Below are 11,326 nucleotides of genomic sequence, written 5' to 3'. Positions count from 1 at the left end.
GGGGAAGGGAAAAAATGTACTTGAAAAGTAACTAAATAAAATTTAAAAAAATAAATGACTAAACTGAACTGAAACATATGATGGGATTTAACAGTCTGGTAAATGCTTAAAACCTGATTTACTTCAGTAAACCTCACACAAACCATAAACAGTAGATCTCCACTGAAGTGCCATTATTTTACAGGGCACAGCAAAGCCTGTAGTGCATCTTAGAGACTGAGAACATCCGTGGAAGACATGGAAATTGAGGAGCGAGTTTAAAGTAAGGGTCACAGAGGAGTGTCCAGGTTAGTTCTGGTCCAAGGACTCAGGCCTCAGTTGCAGGAGGAACATGAGTGCCCTGGGTGCTTGGGGCAAAGCCAAGGCTCATGTGGATGCTCCAGTTCCAAGGCCATCAAGCATGATTGCCACACTGGTTTCCTGAAGGTCTTCAATGGTCAGGTAGCACCTCCCACATTAATATCTGAATCTGAGACACTCACCCTGTGGGGTTGTTACCAAGCATAGGAGAAGATCTAGCAGTCTCATCTTCATCTGGACCATAGAACAGAGCTCTGCCTTTCTAGAGACTTGGCCCAAGTGAGGAGAGAGCTGTGAGCCCCCACATCTCAGGGGAGGATTTAACCTGGAACTGGAAGAAAAATTTGCATGCAGGGCAGTCTTTTCCTTGTAAGTGGGAAAGAACTGAGTTCCAATGTCTGAATCACTCTGGGATCTCTATGGGGACATTTTTCTCTTGAAATCAATCAACCTGTGATTCATATATAGGGGATCACCTGGTTTCTGAGACACATTAGAATGAGGTCAACAGACACCCTCATCATTCCAGACATAAAAAGAAATTGTTGACGAGATGTTGGGAGCACTTGTAAATTCTCTTTCAATCAGACTTAAAAGGGATATCATTTGTGTACAGTTTTTTGAAACATAAAACTCTAGTATATCCATAATTAACAAAAATCAATATCATAATTTCACACAAGCAATATCTACCATGGTAGCAAAATTGGGGAATATATCAGTCATTCTCAATGTATTGCTTCATTTTAATATTTTTACTCTCAATCTATATTGTATATATTTCTGAATATATGTATGTATATTGTCATAATTAAAATATAAATGATGCCATAGTTTGGTGTATAAAATAAAACATAAAGCAGATTCATTTTCAAAGTCAAATATCTCTTCATTCATGACTGTTCTTGATCTGAGAAACTACCTCCCAAACATAGGGCAGTTGTGACATTCTTGATTCTTGAGGTTGAAGTGTGACTTTGGCTACAGCTCCCTGTGCAAACGCCCCTTCTGCAACCCTAGGGCATATCACAGAGATTTCAAACTAGTCGCATCAAAAGTAATAACATTGCCACATGCAGAGAACATGAGAAAAGAGAATGTTGATTATGTATGTGTACAACCTAGAATTCTTCATATGTCCAAACATTATGGCAGCTGATTAACTCACCTTTCTAAGTCTACCATTGTCTGTGATGTTGGTGTTCAGAGTGAGTGACATGAGGGGAATTCTTAGCACAGATTTGTTCACAGAAATGGGACCTGATAACATGACAGGTAACCCTGACTCCCAGCCTCCCTGGGCCCTGTTTCTTGTGTTGGTCACTGTAGTCAGAGGGTGCTGGGCTCAACATATGACTTTCGTAATGTATAATAAATGCTTTATTCCATCAGTCATGTGACTTGGAAATGCATTTATAATGTCCACATCTGTCGATTTATTGGCTTAATGGATGTTGATTAGGACAAACTTATTTAATTTTAACAAATTTAAATGTGTGTGTGTTTTATTGAGTTATTTTACAAAGAACTCTCTAGAAAATAATCTCAGTTGTTCATGTTCATTGGTTACAGCAGACATAGGGAGTAGAGCAGACTCTTTGGAACTGGGTAAGGGGGATGATGGTGGACTTAGAGTCATATACAGAAATAATCCTTATTTTCATGACAGTTTGCTAGATGTATGTGTTTAAAGACTTATTTAAGAGAGTATTCAAAAGGAAGTAAAGGCCATGATAGAGCTAGTTTATATCATCTTGGAAACAGGAATCTGTTATAAATACAAATGTTAAAATTTCTGCAGGTAGAGACCAAGAGAAACAAGGAACATGCCATTGCAAAGAAGTAGAAAGGGGATTCCTTGTTACCCACACACATTTTACAGTGTCACTATTATGTGTGGTCACAATGTCATAGGTCCAGGTTATTAGGAGTTAGATAGCTCTCACATCATTATTTCTCTGCTAACACCAAGGCTCTCCCAAGCTGCATAATTCAATGGGGATCCATTTATATAATCTCTCAACAGTTACAGGGAAAAGAGGACACCCTTGTCTGAAGGATCATCATCATCATCAACAACAACATCATTAACATCAATTGCTTTCTTAAAATTGTTCTTCTTTTCATTTTGTGTAGGTATGGTTGTTGTTCACTCATAATGACTTTTGTCATTTTTGTTCAATTTTTATAGTTGTTAAATGAAATGGGTAGTGTGACTACTGTCAAATGAACTCTCATTGCTCTCTCTTTTCTTCCTTTGCCTCACACAGGAAATCTGATAGAGAGTCTGGGTCTCCCCTTTAGATGTCATTGGGAGATTGAAACCACATGAGCCCTGTAAGCAGTTCCTCCTCCTTCACCACCTCAAGAAAACAAAGGCCCTAGCTCAATCAAAGCACGTTTACCTTGTTGAAGGTATTTCCTGTTCTTCAAGAGATGTCACATATGTGTGTGATACACATTCCATGTCCCTTTGATATATGTTTGTAATCATCCTAGACACCCGCACCACACTTGTTGGGTTCCTCTGGCTCTGTGTAACGTCACCTATACCTGGTGCTGTGAGCATGCTGCCAAGTTAATGACCATCATCATTCGGCATCTTTGTTCCCTGCTATTGTGGCCATATGCCTCTGGTGACCCCCTTTCATCAGGCATGTGTCTGGTTGATGGCCGGTTTGGATACTGAGCTGTGTGTGTGATTGCACTATACAGTTGTGTCAAGCAAAGTCTCCAGTTAGATTAAGCTAAGTTCAGAAGTTTTGAATTATTATTGGAATTGGGTACAAGTGTGTGTGAAAAAGGTTCTGTCTTTTGCACATAAGGGAAGTTTGCCTGTCTTTCCAACAGGCATTTTTAATCTGAGAATTCAGAGGTGAACACAGGATAGAAATCCAGAGAGGCTGCCTGAGGGAAACTGTTACAGGAAGAAGAAACAAAACCTCCTCCTACAACTGATCCAGTGGCTGTCCCTGTGTCCAGGGACACTCCTGCAGGTAGGTTTGGTCTGGACTCACAGCGAGTTCCCCTCACAATGTCTCCCTTACAGTGATACAAGGCCATGGTCTCAGCTCTCAGTCTGTTCATTGGCAGATAAGCGGTGTTTTGGGAATCATCTCTTGAGATGGTGAATCTGCCTTTCATAGATGAAACATAGTCTCTTGTGTGACTGTTAGCTTTGTTTCTAATAAAACTTACCCACCCCAGTCTGTTTCTTGGAAGCTGGTGAACCCAGTTTATACAGTAGTCACTGACACTGAATCAGCACCCTTTACAGGAGAGGCTCAGAGACCTCCAGGCTGTGTCAGGTGCCCTCAAACTCTATCAGCTGCAAATGATATCACAAAACTGCAGAAAACAGATTCTTGTTAGAAGTGGACACAAAACTAATCCCCCCTTCTTTCATGATGTCACTATGTAAAAGCATCAGAGGCAGTGCCCAGCTCAGCAGAAACTTCATGGAGCTTCCTCTAGGTTAAGTGCTGCAGTGACTGCAAACTGCAGAGATCTGGGGGCTGGGGCTGCTCTCCCTAAATGTCAGGAACCATGGCAGGGCTGGGCATATCAGCACATGGAGTGACAATTTGCATGTGCTCCTCCACTTTGGGACAGAAAACTGAAGTCCATAAATGGGGACCACTCTCCACTCAGAGGAACAAGCTTCCTTGTGATAGAGTTTTCTGAGAGACTGGATAGTCTGCTTGCTGTGGAGTTATTCTTGCTGTTGCTAATTTCTACCCTCAGTCATTTTAACACAATTTAATCTAGTGCAACATTCCACATGCACAGTGTTTCATGCTATTGAGCTCCTAATAAATTCCCTGTGTTACCTTGTCTATGTGTGGACACACGTAGAGAGGCTAATCCCCATCATCAGCCTCTCTGGCTGAGTTCAGTGGTCACTGCAAGGCCTGCTCTCTTGTTCTTTCAAGACAGAATCCCTGCCAATTATCCACCTGTGCACAGAGAGTCCGTCATTGTGGAGAAAGAGAATGGGAAGAAAGAAGAAATGTGCAGAGAATTTTATCTGTTCTGGACACCCTCGGTGCTCAGCCTCTTCCCCCTTCTTTCCCCAATGGCTTACTGACTGTCACATCAAATGTCTGATGAGCACACAACACACCAGTCATTATCCTGTGAGATGCTGCTATGATTCAAATGCAACACGTCATTATTGTATACAGTATCTGGGAAGTTTTAAAAATGTCAGGCTTAGTTAAAATGATAAAACCTAAGTGAACCCAGAAACGCTCTTGGCCAAACCTCCTCCCAAGTATTGTCCATCCCACACTTTCATGAGCTCATCAGCCATGTCCCTGTGATGTGGTGGCTTGGAGAATTTATACAGTGACCCTGAACTTATGGATTTTTAACTACAGTGGATGGTGAATCTCACTCCATGCTGATGTGGAAAGTAATAAAAGTTAGCATGGATTATACCCACTTCTAATGCTGCCTTCCTGTTTCATCTGTTTAGGAGCCTCCCATGACCTTCAACCAGAAAATTTTGCTTGTAAAAGAAAACAACTGAGAAAAATTGCCCTTGAACATCACTAGAATTACACTTATGCTCTACTTTTTACAACAGATATGGTGGTGAAACCCCAGGGAGTCAGCCCTTGCTATCATGTTATGCTACAACCCTAATCCATTCTGGGTGCTACTGTTACAAACTACTTTGGACTGCGCAGTTGACCAACAACGAAAGTTTATTTCTCACAGATATGAATGTGAAAAATCAAACAATAGGTGCCAGCACTTCTGATGACTGGTAGGAACCCCACACTAATGGCTGTTTGCTGTAATCGCAGAGGGTGGATGTGAAAAGGGAGCTTCCTCAGTCCTCTGTTAGAAACATCCTAGTCCTGTTCAAGAGAGCTCCACCCTAGGACCTAAATTTGCCCTTAGGCCTCATCTCCTAACACCATAACACAGGCCCCAGGTTTTAATATGGGAGTTACTGAGTGACACAAACAACAACCATAGCAACCACAAATGAATAAAATCATGATTACACGCCATTGGAAGTAACTCCAGCAGACCTCTCCAAACTGAAGAGCCCTATTACCCTGTGGAAGCTTCTCAACTTGGAATGGAAGAAAAGACCCAAGTCCTTCAGAACAAGTGGATGTCCATGTAGGGTGGGCATGTTCCCTCTATATTTTGAACTAAGATGTCCATATAATTTATTGTTAATCACCCTTAGTGTTTACAAATAACCATTGTACTAATTTTTCTAGGGACTAAAATTGCTTTCTGCCCATAGCGGTTGATAGCTCACTGTTCTCACTGATGTTTCCTAGGTGTTTGTTGAAAAATTAGTCAGGTCCAGCTTTTGATGATTGATGCCAACATGTTTGGATTCTCCTGTTTGTCTCCTCCTGCCCACACATGAGAAATATGTAGATAAAGCAAGAATTTCCCCTAGTTTAATGCAGGTAGGGAATTGAAAACACAGAAACACCTCCCATGAGCAGGACCCTCATCAACCTTGTCAGGGATGCTTAGTTAAAATAATAAAACCAACAAAAACCCGCAGTACCAATTGGCCAATGCTACATACAGGTGGCATTCATGCTCATGCCTTCAAGCACATGTCAGTTTTGTCCCTGTGACATGGTGATTTAAAGAAACATGCATCTACAGAATTCTTCTCCAGTGAAATATGGACCTCCTTCAATGCTGGTGTCATCAATACTGAAAGGATTCATGCATTATACACACTTTTAATGCTGACTTCTCACTACACTTGTTTAACAGCCCCTTATGACTTTTTAACAGGGAATTTTGCCTATTAAAAACACCAGAGAAAAACTACCCTTGAACATCACTGAAGGACACTGATGCTGCCCTTTTAACAACACATATGGCAGCACATTTTAGGAAGGCAGATCCTTTGTTCATGTCACTCTAAAACCCTACTACATTCTTGGTGCTGTAAAAATCTACTGTGAACTGGGTCTTTGGCCCACAAAAGAAATGTATTTATTAATAATCTGGAGGTGGGAAATGAATCAACAGCTACCAGCATATTGATATCAGATATAAACAGGCTTCCTACACAGTTGTTGCTCACTGTAACCTCAGAGGGTGGATGGGGTGAGGGAGCTTCTTCTGTCCTCTGTTACAAAGGACCTAATCCCACTCATGAGAGCTCCATCCTAGGATCATCACTTGTCCTAAGGCTCCACCTGCTAACACCATCACATGGGCCTCTAGTTTTAATAAGTGAGTTTTTGAGTGACATCAACATCAGCTCATAGTAACAGCAAAAAATCAAATCATGATCCCACCCAATTAGAAGACTACTTCAGTGTAGCTACCAAAACTGAGGATGCCCATAAATCTGTGGATGTTTCTCATCTTTAGGAGCAGAAAGTGGACCCAAGCTAATCAGAACAAGATGATGGCCTTGTTGAGTGGATAGGTTGCACCCTACACTTTGAACAAAGATATTCATGTAATTTCTTATTTCCCCCACTTATTGCATTCTTAGAGCCATTATTCTCATCTTTATGACCAAATTTGTTTTTATACCCATAATTACAAGTGGCTCTGTGTCCTCATGTTTCCTAGGTGTTTAGTGAAATAAGGAGCCAGGCTCCAGTTTTCGGTGTCTGATGCTGACATGTTGAGGTTCACCCCTCTCTCTCCCCCTGCACACATGGAAAATCTGATGTTGAAGTGGGGATTCTCCCTAGTTTCATGCAGGTGGGAGATGGAAACCACACAAACCCCTTTCATGAGCAGGATCCTCCTCAGGGGTGAACGATAAAACCTGGACCAGACTCTTTACCTGACAAGATGCAGCCATTCCTGGCTTGCTGAAAAGTCTGGCCTTTTCAGACTCCCCAATGAAGGAACAAATATTTCCATAGTCTCTCCGAGTGTATGATATCCTCACCCTGGACATCCACACCATTATATGGTGGGGGTCCCTCTACATCTGCATATGTGCACTGGTTATTGACATCATAGGTGTGGAATTAAATCAATGACCATCACTCCAGGGTTTTTGTTGTTGTTATTGTTGTTATTGTCCTCTGGCACTGGATTCCTTCAGCTCTGGTGCCCAGTGTCCAGCATGCATGTGTCCTGCTGGCTCAAACTGTGAGCTGTGTGGGGATAGACTCCTGGTTTGGTCCAGCAGAGTCTCTGGTTGGATTCAGCTGCGTTGGGTCAGGAGGTTTGATGATTAATTAATGTTTCATCAGAATAAGAAAAAACAAATATATGTGACTCTCTGACTTTGGAGCATGTGAGAATTTTTTCCTCTTGTGACAACAAGCCTCTGTAATTCAGATACTTAAGAGATCAGCACAGAAGTATGAAGGGAGGGATGCTCCCAAAGGGAAACTGCTGTGTGGAGAATCAACCCCACATTTTCTAGGAAACCAGCCCTCTATCTGCATCTGTGGCTGCTTTCAAGTTGATCTCTGTGCTCAGTGTGCCCTGAGCTCTCCCTGGTGTCCTGAGCACTCCCAGCATCCCAGCCCTCCAGTCTCTTTCAGGGAGGTTTATATCTGGGCACACACTGAGTTCCCCTCACTGTGTCTCTGGCACAGCAATACGCAGCCCTGCACTCGGCTCTCAGGTTGTTCATTTGCAGGTAGAGTATGTTCTTGACATTGTCTCTGGAGATGATGAATTGGCCTTTCACAGAGTTGGCATAGATTGTGTTACTACCACTAGGACTGCGAATGTATAAGACCCACTCCAGCCTCTTCCCTGGAGCCTGATGGACCAAATTCATATCATGGTTACTGAAGGTGAATCCAGAGGCCAGGAAGGAGAGTTTGAGGGAACTCCCAGACTTCACCAAGCTTTCCCCTGACTCCACCAACTGCACTTCACACTGGACACCTGAAAACACAAAGATGTCAGGTCAGGAAACTGTCACCCTCTACTGTTTCTCACAGTCACATTCACTTGCATGGTCGATGTCTCTCATTCTCCATAAATTACCTCTTAAAAGAGCAACAAGAAAAATCCAGCTGAGCTCACACTCCATGGTGAATGGTCTGTGTTCTGTCCTGAGCATGGATAGGGAACAAATGGGAATCCTGGGCTGGGCTCCTGCCCCAGAGCTTCAGGGTCAGGGCTGGACTGCTTTTCATGAGCAGAGGGGCCCTATTTGTTTTGCCTCCCTTCCTGCTATATATATGAAGCTCTGGTGTTGGACACCGACATGAACTACATGGTCCCAGAGTGTGACATGTCAAAGTGTGGAGATGGTGCATGACCTATGAGAGTAAATTCTCATAACGGAGAGGGATTTAAAATGAGTGATGCCTTTGAAAGTCACCAATAATGAACTCACCAAGAGGATTCAATGCTCACAAGCAGAGGGAAAGTTAAAATAGCAGGAGGCTGTCGTTTGGGTCCCAGGAACTTTAAATTGACCACATTTCCCCTACAAAGCAGTCAGAGTATGAACTAAGAACAGAATGTAACCCTAGAGCACATGGACTCAGTGTTGCAGGAGGTGGAGCATATGTGTGGATCATTGGAGACAAATGTGAACTCTACAGAGAAGGAGACAGTGCTCCCAGGTCATGTTCATACAACAGTTTGGTGCTGAATATGCAGCAGCCACACTGCCTCATTTTGTTTTTATTTGCTAGACTCTGCAGTAGATCCAGATTCAAATACTTGGACATGGAAGAAAATCAGTCCTGACGAGATCTGCTTTGTTGAAGATGCAGGTAGAAATTGGGTAGTGGGTATCTTGACATTTTAGGAATTTGATTATGGAAATCTTGATGCAAATCACTAATGGAAAATAACTGATATACATAAAAACATAATTGATACGAAGAACATTATTTGTATTTATCCAATAATTACAAAATTAATAAATCTTTTGAAACTTTCCATTACTAGACTGGGTGGATGTAACTTAATATTAAAACTTTTCATCCTTGCCAGTTCAGCCTGATGCTCACTCTCAGGATATGTGTTTATGTGCACATTTGAAGTAGCTATAATTAGAGAGCAGGAGAGGGAGTAGACTAGGCCTCCTGGTTCTTCTATGGTTAAATTCAGAAGAGCAATCTCCTCTTTATCTCTCTGCCCTTATTTATGTCTGCATGAGACCTGTGGAAAACTGTCTCTATGTTCGTTCCTGATGGATGTCCACTGAACTTGAACAAGATGCATCAAATGTATCAATGTGCAACATGAGAAAAGGGACTCCATGCATGAGGATGAATTACTAGAGATGGTAAATGAAACTCATTTCAGCTGACACACTCGCTCTGACCTCCAGACTCTGAAAGAATAAATGTGTATAGATGGCACTGCCAGGTGTCTTGTTGGTTCAGTTTTGATAGGAACATAGTGCAGGTTGGATATGGGATTCCCATTGTCAAGGGTGTCACCATAGTGCTCCCTGCCGTGTGATGACATTCATAGTGGCCAATGGACAGGGACACTCACATGGCTGTGGTCTCAGGTGAGGAGACTTCTTACAAATTCACCCTGAGGGAGGACTGAAGGAACACTGAGATATCAAAGACTGTGCTGGATCCTGGAATACCTGCCAACCCTCAACTTTGATGCAAAAATGCCATCTATGGGATGCTTGGCTGGAGGCAAGAACAGAAATTTATTTTTCACTTTAAAGTACTTACATTTTCCCAAACACATTCTATTGTTCAGACATAGGATAGTGTCTTAGAACTTTCTAGAAGACACTACAGTCCATTCCCAAAGCTGAAAACACCAAGGATTCCCAGATGACACCTCCATTGACACTCCTCATTCTGAGGACAAGGAGACTCCCAATGTGCCCCCTGCACAATCACAGTAACAGGAGTCGTATCAGGAGCACCTTCCTAGACACTTTCTTGCAGTGCATCTGGATCCCTGAGTGTCTGATGTGCATATGGCAGCATCGGACCTGGTTTCAGATACTGTGTGGGAGGAAGTCAGGAGGTTCATCACCCCGCCATTTCCTTAGCCCAGACCAGGTTCCCCATCCCTCAGGGTTTTTGACGCATCCAGGATGTGAGTCATCAAACTCTGTCTCTTGAACCAGAATGCGCAGTCATCTTTTTGTTGTTCAGGCTACTCAGCTCTCTTTACGCTGTGCTCAGGGACTTGTCTGAAATCATGGTGACTCTGCAGTGGAAATTCTGTGTGTACTTTGTTTCATAACCTTCAGTATCAGTTTGTCCCTTCTACTCCAGCCCTTGTTCTGGGGTGTGCCATACCCATTGCAACCAGTAGTTGGTGAAAGTATATCCAGAAGTCTTGCAGAATACCTTCACTGAGGATCTAGGCTCCCTCAGCCCAGCCTCCAATTGTACCATTTGCATCTGGGTGTGGATACCTGTGGAGAAGAAGCAGGAGTGGGTGGAAATACCCCTGAACCATCCAAGGTCCCCTTTTCAAACCATGTACTGGGGATCCCCTTACCTGTAGCCACTGCCGCCAGAAAGAGGGCTCTCCATCTTCAATCCATGGTGAGGGTCTGTGCCATCAGGTTGTCTGTAGAAGAGGGTGTGGCTGTGGGTGATGCTCTCAGGGCACAGATAGACCCACATTTAACCTAGTCTACCTCTTCTCATTTGCATATGCATGTGGCAGAGTGTTTCATAGCTGAAGTCCTGACCCCACCTAAGAGAAGGCAAAGGCCACAGAGACCATGCTGAGTAGGAGTTTGATGGACCAAGTCCGAATCTCCATGTGAGGGTATTGATCAGTAGTCCCTCCATGTGTCCCCTGGAAGATCCCTGTGCTCTGTGCTGATGCAGTGTCTCACAATAAGGAACCAGACCCCACAGGGCATGCTTTTCATTTTGAATCCACCTTTCAGTGACACAGAAACCACCTGGGCCAATCTGGCCTTGATAACTGAATGTCTTATTACTAGGCCAATGTGTCTTCAAATTTTTGCATGTAGTTAGTTAAAAAATCCCTATATCTCTTTAGAAATCACATATAAAGAAGCCATAAAAGAACCCTTATTAACTGTGGTTTTCATGTCTATTGAGTTTGGTAAATTCTCTAATGGAATAGGGTA

The sequence above is a fragment of the Artibeus jamaicensis genome, unplaced genomic scaffold (genome assembly GCF_021234435.1).
Source record: "Artibeus jamaicensis isolate MK-2021 breed Jamaican fruit bat unplaced genomic scaffold, CSHL_Jam_final contig_531, whole genome shotgun sequence".
NCBI lineage: Eukaryota > Metazoa > Chordata > Mammalia > Chiroptera > Phyllostomidae > Artibeus > Artibeus jamaicensis.
This window is presented reverse-complemented; position numbering follows the sequence as displayed.